General features: G+C 35.6%; 1 pseudogene; it reads left to right on the forward strand.

Moving 5' to 3' along the window:
• The first annotated feature begins 4,822 nt into the window (after positions 1–4,822).
• LOC131508024 (3-hydroxyisobutyrate dehydrogenase, mitochondrial-like) lies at positions 4,823–11,818 on the forward strand (annotated as a pseudogene).
• The last annotated feature ends 3,759 nt before the right edge of the window (positions 11,819–15,577 follow it).

The following is a 15,577-nucleotide window of genomic DNA, read 5'->3' on the forward strand; positions in this document are numbered from 1 at the left end:
GATTATCTCTCAAGAGTTTAAGGTTATTTTTAACTCAGAACTCTCTGCCACCTAATTCATAGAATAAATCACTCTTTGACTTGATACTTTGCTTTATTCCAGGTGATACATGTAGGGTACTCTAGTACCTCTCTGACAAGAAAAACACTGATGTTCATATATTAAGATATAATATTTCCCATATTACTATTGGTGATATTGTGGGTTTTAGTTCCCATTATAATACAATGAAAAATCAAACTGGCTACTATTTATATTCAGCAAGAGCCACAACACCTTTAAAAAGCAAACAAACTAGAATGTAAGGTTTTCAGAAGGAGGTGGTGTCAGGAACATACGAGGAATTTACTTGCTTTGATCTAAATATGCCTCCAATATAATCCATATCAGTATCAGTTTTCTTCTTCTCTTGTTTGGATTTTCCTTGTAATAAACTATCCAAACATCTATGGATTTTCCATAGATGAGAAGAAAACTCAGACAAGCACTAAAAGGAAATAAATAAGACCTTTCTTCAAGCACTAGGATTTCAAAAGTTTGAGATATTTTTATTGGTATCCTGACTTAACTGTTTATAGTAATAATTCCAAATTATAGTAATAAATTCCAAAATTTACTTAGGAATGCAAAAAAAATAGCTAAGATTTTATTCTTCTCATCGATATTTATTTCCTCAATCATTTCAATATTAATCTTTTTTTCTGTGAAACTGACGATGAAAGTATATATAGTTTTTTGAAGTTTGTCTCCTGTACCACGTTGCAAAGTAGAATGTTGCTGTGGGCAAAAAAAAAAAAAAAAAAAAAAGTGTTAGTTTTGATATTTGCTTGATGTACTGGTTACTACAAGGAAGTAATATTCCAAAATATTATCTTATTGTTTTATTTCTTTAGACATAAAACAAAAGTTAATATTGCTATTGAAGAATATACTTTCTTTACTTAAAGACTGAGCACAGGGTACCTGGGTGGCTCAGTCGGTTAAGTGTCCAACTCTTGATTTTGGCTCAGGTCATGATCTCATGGTTTTCAAGATCAAGCCCCACCTTAGGATTCTCATTCTCTCTCTCTCTATCTTTCTCTCTCTCTCTTTGCCCATCCCCCATGCTCTCTCTCTCTCTCTCTCTCTCAAAATAAGTATATACATTTTTAAAAAGAAACTGAGCACAAACAATAAAATCAAGTATTCTGAAGTATTAACATTTACAGGTATTAATTAGTTATCTATATTTATTCACATGATAATAATTCTTAGGTTAACCCTGAAAAAATACCAAAACGAAGGTAAATATGTCCAACTTTATAAGCTTGATCAATTTTTATCACATTTTCTTTGATTTTGTCTTTTTCTACCCTCAAAACATCATTTTAACATTTAACTTGCCAACTAATGTGCATATTTGCATAAACCTATACTTAACATTTATTCTATAGGTCCCTAGACAAAAATCTAGGTTAGCTTAAAAGGTCAAAAATGTAAGATTTGTAAATGTTACGATAGTAATCCTGCTGGTTCACAGGAATGATATATTAGACTACAGTAATTGTGCTATAGACAGGAAATGTCCCCTCCCTGAAAGTAATAAAATAAGTCAGGGTCTAGCCGCTTTGATAATAAGAATTTAAGCCACTAAAATATGTTTTGTGGTATCAAGAAAACCTAATCTTTCTTTTAAAATCATTCTTAGTTTCACATTGATGTTGTCTGTTACAGGAAGCTATGCTTCCATTTCCTCTCGATGAGAATATTTGTGTATGCTTTAAGTAATTTTAAATAAGACACCCTCTTAAAAAAAGTGATAGTTTATACTAAATTAATAAGAAAAGTGATTTTTTTTCCATATAGAAGTATGGAGATGAACCGATGTCAAACTTCCTACATCTATGATTTTTAAAATTTGGGTTTATAGCTTTTTTTTTAGATATTTATTACTGAAATTTTACTTTTGATTCATATATTGTATTATACATTTTGGCTTCTGTATTATTAATTTATGTACTATATTTAATTTTAATATTGATTACTAAATGCTCAATTGCATTTGTTTTTCCTATTTCTGCTTCTGCCAATGATGAATATGAATTCTAAACTGAATATTGTATGAAAACCAACTAAATGAAAGTGCTAAAGGTGAATGTATCCACATGGCCTTTGGTGGGGAGTATTCATTCATTCAGAAGAGGAAAGGGATGCTATACGAAGGAAGTTCCTTATGTGTATGTGTGTGTTTGTGTGTGTGTCTGTTGATCTGGGACCAAGTGCAGTTGGAGCTGTGAGAAAGCAGTCAGAGGCAAAGCTGGAAAGAACAGTCTTTCTGGTTGAGGGAACCTGAAAACTGAAGGTAGAAAAACTATGGTTTCTGGAAAAACCTGTTAGCATCCTGTAGGAAAAAAAAAAAAAAAAAAGAAAGATCCAGGGAAAAGATAGTTACATTTTGTCTAGTAAAATTTCTGACTGACTCCTGGGCCAAGTATAAACACAAAAGAATGAAACCATGTGAGGCATTATAGCTCAATAAACAGAGTTTATAGAAGAAGGTCCACCAAGATAATTGTTACTGAAACAAAAGAAATACACACATTGAAAAAAATAACAAAATAAAAATCTCCACACTTCATAATATTCAGGATAAAATTCCAAACTTCTCACACGTTACGAGAATTGTTAAGATGAGATTTATTTTGAAAAGAAAAGAAATCAACTGAGATCAAACTTAACATGGCCCAGATGTTGGTACTGACCATCAAGGATTTTAAAGGGGCTATTATACTTTGCCTCACTGGAGCCAAACAAAATATATTTGCAATGATGGTAAAGATCAGAGGTATCATTAGAGAAAAAGAGATAATAAAGTGAACTAAATGCAAATTCTAGAACTTAAAATCACAAATTCCAAAATTAAAAACAAAATGTATTAGATTTAATAACTACAAGGAATTGATAGAGAAATTAGTAAATGAAATGGAAGACAGGCCAGTAGAAATCATCCAATGAAAAATGAAATGACTAGACATTCAGGAACCTGTGGAATAACATGAAAAAGTTGATATATATGTAACTGTAATTGTAACATGTAATCTAGAAGGGGAGGAGAAAGAGAATGCTAAAGAAAAATATTTGAAACAAGAAGGTGCCAAAATATCCAAAACTTGGTGGATGAAATACAATGAACATCAAACTGAAAAACATTAGGAAAAAATGCTATGCTGCAGCACAATATAATCAGATGTTAGAAGCCAGGGATACAAAGTAAGCCTTGAAAGTAATAGGAGAAAAACACATTAAATACTGGTAGCAACGATCTAATTAACAGCTGATTTCTCAGCAGAAACAATAGAGACCAAAACCAAAATCAAAACCAAGAGTTGAAGAACTCTCTTAACTTGCTAAAAGAAAAAAAAATCCTGTAAATCTAAAATTTTGAAACTAGTGAAAATACCTTTTCAGAATAATGGCTAAATAAAGGCATTTTCAAATGAAAGAAAACAGAATTTTTGCCAGCCAACCTGTACATCAAGAAAAGAGAAAAGAAATTCTTCAGAAAGAAGGGAATTGATGCCAAATGAAAACCTGAATCTTTGGGAAAAGATGAAATGAATCAAAATTGGTAAGTATTAAGGTAAAGGCAAACGACTTTTTTGTCTTTAATTGCTTTATAATTCATGTAACTTATCAAAACAAAATAATATATTGTCTTCTGCAGTGCATGTTGCATGAAGTCGTGATACGTATACCTATAGTTTAAAGGTTTAGGTTGTGATACAAGCATTTATGGTGACAGTATTTCTCTATTTAACATGAAATAGTACAATACTAACTGGACATTGATTGCAAAAAAAGTACAAATAAGAAGAGCTAAAAACCCACAGAAAACTGAACCTGAATTGCTCCCAAACGTTCAAATAAAGAAAAATCAGGAAAGAAGAAATGAAAGAACAAAATCAGAGGAAGAGACATGGTAAGCAAAGAGTAAAAAGATTCAAATTCAACTATAAGAGTAGTTACATTAAACACTGTAAAAGAAAGATATTGTTAGAATAGACCAATACTAAAGAAAAACACAAACAAAACAGCAACAACTCTGTGTGGCCTACCAGAGATAAACATTAAAGATAAATTTAGACACAGAAAGGCTAAAATTATATGGATAGAGCAAGATAGGACATGCAAAACTAATGATCATACTGTGGGGATGGTAATATTAGTATACGTAAAAGAGATTCAAAGCAAGTTTGGTACCAGCATGAAAAAGGAAGGATAGCTATGATGACAGGAAGTCATTTAATTAGACACCAACCATAAATCTGTATGCTCCTATAATAGAACTTCAGAATACATGAAGCAAAAATGGACAAAATTAAAGAGAGGAATGAACAAGTTTTTAATAATAAGTAGGATTTTAACATTCTTCCTGAGCAGTTTGTAGAAAAACAAGAATAAAGCAAGTAAGACAGAAAATTCAAACACCACCACCAAGGAACTTGACTTAGTTGATATTTATAGAATGTTGTGTCTAACAAGAGCATAATCATTACCCTTTGAGGAGCAAATGTTATATTACCAATATAGATCATGCAGGGACCATATATCTGGTTTTAATAAATTCTAAAAATTAAATAACTTCTCCTACTCTCTTTTCCTTTATCTTTCATGACCACTCCCCTCAATAAATCTTTTGCATAGCTAACCCCATTCAAGAGAGGCAATACCTGCAAGAAAGCAAGAGGTAAGATAGAAGTTTGGGATTTGGCTCTCTCTCTGTCTGGCAGGCAAAGAGTACCCATACAAAATTTTATTTGTAGTGTTGCAGTTTCTGGCACTGATGGCCAGATTGCTGAAGATTTCACAGGGTTTGGCTTGGAGAAATGTGCTGGTGGAAGGGAATGCCCTTGCTGATGCAGTGATTTGGACATTTAAAAGTTATGGGAAAAATAGTGCTTACATAAACGGTAAAGTTGTAATTGGCACCTTCTGTAATGAGAAATGGAGTGCACTGAACAGGTAATTAAGAGGCAGATTGTAAGGTGAACTTTATCTCCTGCAGTGGGAAAGCAGACACAATTCAATAGACCACCAAAACTCTGATAGAACTGTAGAGACCCAGACATTAAAATCCTCAGACTAGTCTATTATGCTAAGGTCAGGGCCCTGAGTAGGAAAAGCAGACAGCATGACATATAGGGTGGGGACACCTAGGCAAATGTCTCCAAAGATTTTGGTTCTGTAAGACTCTCTTGAGCCCTGTGACTTTCATGGGTGGCCCTTCCCTCCCTAGTTAGAACTATCGCTCCTTCTCTTCTAGATAGCAACAGCTGTTCCTTCACAAACTTCCATATCCTCCTCTGGCTTATTTGCCAATTGCAATGGTTAGATCCTGTTATAACCACTGGAATATGCTAAAGTCTGTTAAGAGAGAAAAGAAATTTTACACCTTTAGAGGTGCTACAGAAATTAACTAACATGTACCGGTAGGAGTTTAAGATGTATTCCTGGGGGTTGAATAAGAGTATGATTGATTCAAGGGGCTACATAAAAGGTTGGATGATAACTAAGAAATTTTGTTACTTGGGAGTCCTTTCTCAGGTTATATAAATTAACTTCCTGTCAAGGACACTGAGGTATAGGATATACTCCTTGTTAGGGTACCTCTTAGAATGCAATGCTTCATGCTGAGTGATGTGACTGGCAATTGCTTTGACAGGCAATAAAGGAAGGGTAGGGAAGCTGAGGAAAATGGACATATTGGAATTTCCAATTGTAAGGGAAGAATGGAAGAGCAGGAGATTACAATTGGTTGCCTTGATAAGAAGTCACCATCTCTTGCTCAATTCCAGGACCCAGCCCAGTTTTCTGATTTGGAACCCATTGACTGAAATGGTTGCAGGGTCCCTAGAAGAATTATTCACTGTAGTATACACTGTAATGTTTCCCCAGTATTATATCCTGTATTGTTTCCCCGGTTCTTCTCCCAAAGTACTAGTGGTCATTTACCTAGGTGAATACACACCAGGAAAAAGAAATATCCAAACATTTTGGTCACTAAAGGGCACAAATACTAGTTGACATTAAAACTAGGAGACCTGAAGTATCCTCATGGCTCTACTTTTAGGGGGAGGGCTTGTTGAGGCCATGTAATAAATGGAGTCTTGGCTAGAGTTCAGCTTACAGCAGCTTCACTGTGTTTGCAAACCCACCCAGGGGTCATTTCCCTAGTCTCTGAATCTATAATTGGGATTGCATAACAACCACGTTGGGTCCTTTACCTGTTGGATAAAAGCTAATGTGGAGAGGAGGAGAGGCTGGGTGACTCAGTCTGTTGAGCATTCGACTCAGGCTCAGGTCATGATCTCATGGCTCATGAGTTCAAGCCCCACATCAGGGTTTTTACTGTCAGTGAGGAGCATGCTTTAGATACTCTGCCCTCCTCTCTCTCTACCCCTTCCCTGCTCACACTCTTTCTCTCAAGAATAAATATGCATTAATTTTTTTTAAAGCTAACATGCAGGGAAAAGACAAATGGAAGCCTCTGATATCGCCCTTCTGTTCAAGATGGTAAATAATGTAAACATTTAATAAAACATTAATTATGTATTCATAAACATATATCTCCCAGGATGAGGAGAATAGTAGAACTGATCTCTGCCATCTCCTGAATGGAGCCAAAGGATGCAGGGTTGAAGATCGCTACATGTTTACATTTAAAATTCCACTTCACACACACACACACACACACACACACACACACACACACCAATGAATTTTAGAGAATACTGTAGACTGCTAACGCAGATTAATATGTCCACGGTACATTATATGCAGTTGCTCATTTCTCTAATGTGTTTGTTCTTTTCTATTCATAAGAAAAAATAGAACCAGAGAGAATTAGCATTAGAACTAAAAATAATATCATTTACAGTTTGCCCTATATGGCCAGACTGGTTGGTTTGGGGTCTAGAAGGAACAGGGTGGTAAGAATGAAGACAAGGAGATGTGGGCTAAAGGCATGTAGACAGATATTTATAGGAACCAGAAAGTATCCACCATGAAAGAGTCACTAAACATCCAAAATGACTTGCACAGCTGACCCTGCTCTTCCTTGGTTATTAGCCACCACAGAACAAGACAATGGACACATAAATGGTCTTGCCACGGTGCAAAGATGGAATCTACATATGTAGTGAACTACATAGACTTTCACTTACGAAGGTTTGCCTATGTAGCTTACCTACCTACTTACCTTTCCAGATACTGGTGCCTCAGAATGTCCAACTTGCCAGTAACAGAGACCTGCACTGAGTCCTAAGACACCAACAAGCCCATTGGTAGCAAACTGCTAAATTGGGACCCTTTCATCCTATACGGTCAGTGAATTTTCCTCACAAGGAAAGATACATACTCTGGGTATAGATTTTCTAGTCTATGTGCAGAACCTCAGCAAGTACCAACATACTGATGCTGACAAAAGACCTGATCTACAGGTATGAAATCCCACATAATATAGCACCCAGTGAGGACCAAATTCATAGATAAGGAGGTGTGGAATTGGTCCCATGACCATGTGCTCTGCAGAATAATCAGCCTTATGGAACACTGGAATAGCCTAGTAAGGGCACAGCTAAAGCAACAATTTAGAAGAAATTCTCTGAGAGAATGTGTATCATTCTCCAGTATGTATCCAGTATATATACAAATCAGAGACCTCTATATGGAGCTGTTTCCCCAAAGGAAGAATACATGGGATTAAGTACTAATCAGTGGAAACAAGAGTGGCCCCAGATGCATCCCTCCCACTGAACCATGGAGGACTTTTTGCTTCTTGACCCAAAACTCAGGGGTTGGCTATTTTATTCCACAAAGAGGTCACACTCTTTAAGGGAATGCCATAAGGATTTCTTTGAACTCAAAGATATCACCACTGCAGGAACGTTTGGACTTCTAGTTTTCCAGAAACAGCAGGTGAAAAATAATCACCATCTTAGGGAAAGTAATTGGCCCTGATCATAAGACGAAGATTGTACTGTTTTTTTGTAAATGGCAACTAAGAGAAATATAAAACACAAGTTATCTATTTGGATGCCCCTTGGTTTACCTTTGCCTGTTTATAATGGTAAATAAATGGGCGTGCACGATAACCAGGCCCAAGAAAGCAGTATGATAACCAAAGGGAACAGGGATCTGAGTCATGCTTTCTAGGAAGCTACAAAGACCTGCCAGCATGATAGATAAAGATGAAGAGGTACCAGAATGCATTAGGAACTAGAGAATGAGGTATTCGCTGTCACCTCAAGAGTGAGTAGTATAGGGGCTGTAATTTATTCTACAAACTTCACTTTGCTCAGCTTCTCCTCAGGGAGAGAGACTCACAGGGTCTATGGAAGAGCTTCTCACAGAACCTGCATGAATTACTTGTATCTTTTTCATGAAAACTATAGACTCTGATACCCATGGAGTGTTCTATTCAGATCTCTTTCAAGAGAAACTTGATGTGAAGAGTATCCTTGACCGATGGTCTTGGCTCCATTGGTGTTCACTCAGGGACCGCTCAGTCAAAGACAAGGCACAGCCAGGGTAGCAGTCCTGGCCCATTCCTAACACAGGATTACTCTGATGGGGAAACCCATTGCTATGACTGAAGCTTTCTCAGAACCATGCTGTGTCAGAGGGTCTTCCTATCCCATTCTTTCTCTTTTTTCTCTTTTCACAGCTGTCAAAGTTGCACTGTGGTCTGGAGATTTTCCCAGCTGATTTCTGTCCCCTCCTCATCTTTTATCCTTCACAGACAATTCCATAGCAAATTCTTTGTGCAACAAATCCCATCTTGGTGTTTGGTTTTAGGAGGACCCAACCTGACATAATCCATATAATTGAAATGCTTTCTGGCCATACTGTTTGAGAAAATACAAAACACAAATGACCGATATCAGAAATGAAAGTGGACGTCACTACAGATCATAAAGACTTCAAAAGGATAGTAATGGAATATTTTGTGTGTTTTTCCAAGAAAGAGGGAAGTTTACTGATTAAAAAAAAAAATCTGACTTTGACTCAGGCAGTCCTACAGGTGGCAAAGATATAGTAATAATTGCTAGCACAAAGGGGTTAATGAATTGGATCTTAAATAAAGATAATATAATTTTGCTATTTCCATATGAACAGATAGATTTGGAATGTTTTTTTAAAAATATAGGAAGTGTGAAAATATAATATTTCAAAATAATTTTTGAGAAGAGCCATGTCATCTTAATAACTTTATTTCTTTTTTAAAGTTATCTTTAATGAAAAAAGGAATCACTCAGAAATGTTTTCAAAATCTCTGTTAACCCCATGTGATTTGTCATTTTTCAGATTGTGCTTAATCTCAAAACCCTCCACTCTGGCATCATGGATGTAGGGTAAGAAAAATAAATTAATATTGGAAATTAAATAATAATCAGAGAACTTAGTAACTGAGATTACCTCTTCAATTATGATTAGGAATAAAATCAGACGTTAAATTGCTTAGTGATCTTTCTAAAATCAGGATATATGGGTTTAGCCAAATTTCTATGAACTAGAGGATTTTTTTTTTCTTAATATGGAAGAAGTGCCTCCACAGGTGGTTTAATGAAATAATGTATCTTTTTTATGAGTGCCAGAAAAGTGATTTGAGCAGGAGTATGTCCATATTTGTAAGAATGTCCATATATTTCCTTGATTCAATAAAGTAATATTGAGAAATCGGGAAAGTGATTACTATTATGGTCAAATAAACACTTGAATATAGACAAACAGTTATTTAAATATTTATAGAAGTTTAATTTTTGCAATTTCAAGTCCTCCAAAATTTCTGCCTAGATTCATCTTTGTTTAAGAAAAATAAAATCTCTTTAAAGGTTAGATTTAGAAATGCATATTAGATTCTTGTGCTTTTAAAACACTACTATTTCTCCTCTACTAGGTTCTTGCCCCAGGCAAAAACCAACGCCTAACACAAATATTGAAAAAGAAGAAGAAAAAAAGAAACCTCAAGAGACACAATAAGATATCTTAGGATTTTAACAATCAAAAAGGCAAAGGTCATATGGGTTATTTGAAAACTCCTTTGAGGGAAAAATTGATCCATTCCTTTAATGTTCTCCACAACAAGGATTAATTCTCTTTGAGTACTTTAAATAATATAAGGGAAAACCCATTAAGGAAAGGAGACTCAATTCACTGCTCTGACCCCCTGATCCATCTGAGAACTTTCAAAACCAATCCCAGACTAATATATTCTCTATTGATTTTGATTTTTATATTATCTTAAACCCAGAGAGAATTTATTTCCTTCTAAAAATATAGTTTAAAATGATCAAATAATACTCTATCCCCAAAGTTGCTACCAAGAAACACTCCAAACACTAGCAAAAAGTTCAAAGTAGAGGCAGGATGCATACAGTAGGGAATAAGAGGAATATAAATTGAAATTTTACCAATTCACTAGTCATAATTTATTATTTCAAGGTGATTAATATTAAACAAGTTAGACTTTAATAAATTTGCAAATAATAATAAAACATCTGGTTTTATAACATTATAGTTTATATGTAACATAATATAAATATATATCATATATTGATAAAGCGCTTTGTAGCTTGCAAATGACATTATCAAATTTAATCCACATAGCAATGATGTGATTAGGCTTTGCTGTTAAATTGCACTTAATAGTTTGTAAAAGCAGTCTGTGGGCAAGCGGGAAACCTCGGGGGTTACCACTGGGAGGCGGGGCTGGGGCAGTGGGCCAGCCTCCTTATGGCTCTGTTGAGCCCCCTCTGGACTCAGGTATTGGAGGCACTGACAATGACTGGTAGCCTCCAGCCTTGCAAAAGTGTGTTCTAGGTCATTGGTTTCTAAGTGTTCAGTTGGATTCATTGGACTGGGCAATAAAGGGGAAAAATGGCAAAAATCCCATGAAATGACTATCCTACTCATTATTATTTATGATGTGTTCCCTGATGCATGCAAAGAGCTTTAAGATGCAGGTGAGCAGGTAGTGTCTTCCCCAGCAGATGTAGCTGAAAGAATTGACAGAATTATTACAATGTTGCCTACGAGTGTCAATGTGATAGAAGACTATTCTGGAGCAAATGAAATTCTAAAAAAAAGTGAAGAAAGGCTCACTTTCAATAGATTGCACTACTATCGATGCCACAGTTTCAAGAGAATTGGCCAAAGAAGTTGAGAAAATGGGAGCAGTTTTCATGGATGTCCCTGTTCCTGGTATTGTGTGGGCTGTTCTGTCTGGAAACCTCCTATTTTTGGTGGGAGAAGTCAAAGATGAATTTGCTGCTACAAAGAGTTGCTGCGGTGCATGGACTCCAATATGGAGTACTGTGGAGCTGTTGGGACTGGGCAGGCTGCAAAGATCTGCAACAACATGATCGCTATTAGTATTATTTCAACTGATGAAGCTATGAAACTTGGAATCAGGTTAGGGCTTGACCCAAGACTGCTGGTTAAAATCCTAAATATGAGCTTATGGTGGTGTTGGTCAGGCAACGTAATCCTCTACCTGGGATGATGGATGGAGTTCCGTCTGCCAATAAGTATCAGGGTGGATTTGGAGCAACACTCCTAGCTAAGGATCTGGGGTTAGCACAAGACTGCCACCAGCACAAAGAGCCCCATCCTTCTGGGTAGTCAAACCTATCCAAACTAGAGGATGATGTGTGCCAAGCATTACTCAAGAAAAGACTATTCAGACCTTTCTAGTTTCTATCAGAGGAGACCTTCTGAGTTTGCCCTTTGGCTGTGGGTACTGTTGGCAACAAAACTCTATCTTGGGCCCTCCTTATAGCTCACCCCACAAGTGAATGGGTTTAGTCAAAGGTCACCTGTCTGCCTTTGATTATCTAGGTCCCAGTAAACCCTAGAATTTTTCACCCATTTTTAACTGCTTGTTCTTTTTTATCTATTTTAGCAAACGTGTATTATCTGATTTTTTTTTTTTTTGTTCTGCAAGCCGCTGATGGTCTCTGTTAACAAGCTGACTGACCTTTTTCAAAAGTTTGATCCCTGAGCATCTTCAACTAAATCGTGTCATGCTTTAATCAGGATGTTATTTACCTCACTTTACAAATAAGAGCAAATATTTTTTTAACAGGATGAAATCTATCTTTTTAAAAATTATTTAAGTTTTTTCATTTATTTTGAGAGACAGAACCAGCCGGGGAGGGACAGAAGAGAGAAGGGGACAGAGGATCTGAAATGGGCTGTGTGTTGACAGCAGAGAGCCCAATGTGGGGCTTGAACTCATGAACCATGAGATCATGACCTGGGCTGACGTCTGAACTTAAATGACCCAGGAGTCCCCAGGATGAAACCGATCTAAAAGAAAGTGGTGTGAAGAAAGGAGTCAGAAAAAGGGGAAGTATAGTGAATTAAAACCGGTGCTCCTCAGGAAATTTGTCCTATCGACCAAGTGGTGGTATTCTTGCATTATAGGATGTCTTCAAGATCATTCATCTTGTAGCATGTTAACATCACTCCATTCTTTTTTATTGCTAACCAATATCTAATTCTATTAATGTATATTATGTTTATTCATCAGTTGATGGGCATTTGTTTTTACTTCTTGACTATCAAAAATAATCCTGCTATCATATCCGTGAATAAGTGTTTGAGTGAACATATGTTTTTAGCTGATTCAATGTTTTCAATGTTTTTCAATGTGTTTGTCAGATTTTTAAATCAGAGTAGTGCTGAACTTATAAAAATTAGTTAAGAAGTATTTTTCTTCTTCTGTTTTCGGAAATAGATGGTGTGGAATTGGTATTATATCTTCCTTAAATGGTAGAAGTCACTAATGAAACTGTGCAGAATTAGAATTTTCTGTGTTGGGATACTTTAAACTATGAATTCAGTTTTGGTTGATTATGTCAAGCAATTGGTTATAGAGTTAGTGTTTCTTTCTTATCTTCTTAACATCCCTGGGATCTGTAGGGAAATCCCCTATTTGATTCCTGACATGAATAATTTGTGTCTTCTCTCTTTTTTTAATAAGTCTATCTAGAGGTATTTCAATTTATCAATTATTTTGAACAACTAATTTTGGTTCTATTATTTTTCCTCTATTTTTTTCTCCTCAATCTCATTGATTTCTTTTCTTACTGTCTTTCTTCTTGTTTTTCACTTAATGTCTTTTTTTCTAGTTTCTTAAGGTGGAAGCTTAAATGATGGATTTGATACCTTTTTTCTTCTCTAAAATAAGCATTTAATGCCATACAGTAGTCCTTTCTTATCCACAGGGGGACATATTCCAAGACTTTCAGTGGAGGCCTTAAACCATGGATAGTACCAAATCCTATTATTTGCTGTTTGTTTGTTTGTTTTTTTCACTATAATTACATACTGATCAAAGTTTCATTTATAAATTAGTCACAGTACTCTGAGTTTCCTGGATCTGTGGTTTGTTTTCTACTATTAACATTGGAAAATTCTCAGCCATTTTACCTTAAATATATTGTTTGTTTGTTTCTTCTCTATCTGGTATTCCCATTTTGCATATGCTATACCCTTTGAAATTGTCCAACATTTTTTGGATATTCTGTTACACATCCCCCCTTTTTTCATTATTTCTTTTTTCTTTCCTTTTTAATTTGGAATGTTTTCATTAACATATATTCAACCTTAATTACTCTTTCCTTCACTCTTTGCAGTCTCTTCACAATCCCACAAAAAGCATTCTTCATTTCTGTTACAATATATTTATTTCTACCATTTCTTTTTTATTCTTTCTTAGAGTCGCTTATACTACCTGTCTCTTTTTTTTCCATGTTTTCCACTTTTTACGTTAGAGTCCTTAGCATATTACTCAGAGTTATTTTAAATCCCCAGCTGACAATTTCAAAATCCTTGTCATATCTGATTCTGTTGCTTGCTTTGTCTATTCAGATTGTGATTTTTGCCTTCAGCATGCCTTGTGAGTTTTGTTGAAAGCTGGTCATGATGTATCAGGTGAGAGAACTGAGGTAAATAGGCCCTATTGATGAAATGTGGGGAAAAAGAGGAAGCATTCTAGAATTCTGAGCAGGACTCAGCCCAATAGTGAGCCTGTGCTCCTGGGCTGTGTGCTTCACAAATGCTTCTCAGCTTCATTTAGACTTAAGTAAGAACAGAGGATGAGTGATGGCTAGAATTAGATATTTCCATTATTCTAAGGTTGGTTAGCTAAAATAGTTTCTCCTTTCTTGAAGGGTCTAAAAAATTCTGGGCAATTACAAAATGGTTAGTTTTCATTTGGCTATGCCAGAGCAAGAAAGAAGCTTTCTCTTAGCTTCACCTTGAAAATATGGTAAAACTGCTTGAGGTAAAACTCACAAAAATGTGAGGCATCCCCTAAGGCTCAGCCTCTAGGAACTTTTATCTCTCAAGCTACTATATGGCTAGTCTCCAGCAGTTAGTTAACCTTTGAATGTTTCTTTCAGTTCTGGTTCTAGAAATGTTTTCTGTTCCTGGTAAGTTACGATTCTCTGTATCTGCCTGTCCCTCCAGTTTTGGGGACAGCCATTTGTTTCGTGGTGGCAATCTTCTGCTGGAACTAAGAGTCATTGATTTCAGTTTGTTCCCTATTCTTCTGGTGAGAACAGGAGTGAAGACTTCGGCTCTTCACATGTCAGACCTGAGATTGGTTCTATACTTTAACAAAAAAAAAATGTTACAAATCCCTGAATGGTGCAATGTGAAGAGTTCTTTCTTTGTTAGCAATTTGCACGTGATTCACATAGTTGAGTAACCAAAAGCTGTGTGTTTAAGGCCACCAGAGAGTTTCCTTGTTTTACGATGAATCTCAATATTGTACAGAGTGTACATTTGTTTCTGGTCAGTACAGAGCATCAACTGCAAATTTCTCAGGATTCTTTTTCTTCACACGAAAATAGTGTGTCTTTATGTTTTTTAATTATTCTCAGCTCCTTCGTTACTCTGGGATATGAGTGCCAGAGCCTATTCACATACCATTTGTAATCAATTCTTTTCCTATAAATAAGGGGGTTTTACCTTTACCTTTGGGTTAACTCTGATATGAAACTCCAGGTGACCAATCAATTTCATCCTATACCCGGCTTGACCATCATTTGACTTGATGGGTCTCCATCATACACTTGGACTTTTAGATATGCTGAGTTTGTGTTTTAGGGTTCTTTCCTTTTTTTTTAGAGAAAAATTTTAAAAAGAGGCAAAAGTCCTCTTTCTCTAAAGTTCTACACCAACATAAATATTATTTCTTAGTTTAGACTCACAAGTATCAAGACTCTTGTTACTGCATGGCCATCTCTGTATCAACTATATATTACAGTATTATTGTATTATGATGAACATAGGCTGATACAACTACAAAAGGTAAGTCCAGACATCTGTGTGTAGGAGAGAAAGTATTAATTGAAAATGAAGTCTTTTCAGTGGGAAATACGAAATTAGGGGCCTTCTGAGACATGATAACTATCTTTAGTCCAGAGAGAAAAGAAAAAAACAAAACAAAACACCTATGATCTCTAAAATAAAAGATAAGTGAGATGTGATTCAAAACCTGTATATACATATATATATATATATATAT

The sequence above is a fragment of the Neofelis nebulosa genome, chromosome 3, assembly GCF_028018385.1.
Source record: "Neofelis nebulosa isolate mNeoNeb1 chromosome 3, mNeoNeb1.pri, whole genome shotgun sequence".
Lineage (NCBI taxonomy): Eukaryota > Metazoa > Chordata > Mammalia > Carnivora > Felidae > Neofelis > Neofelis nebulosa.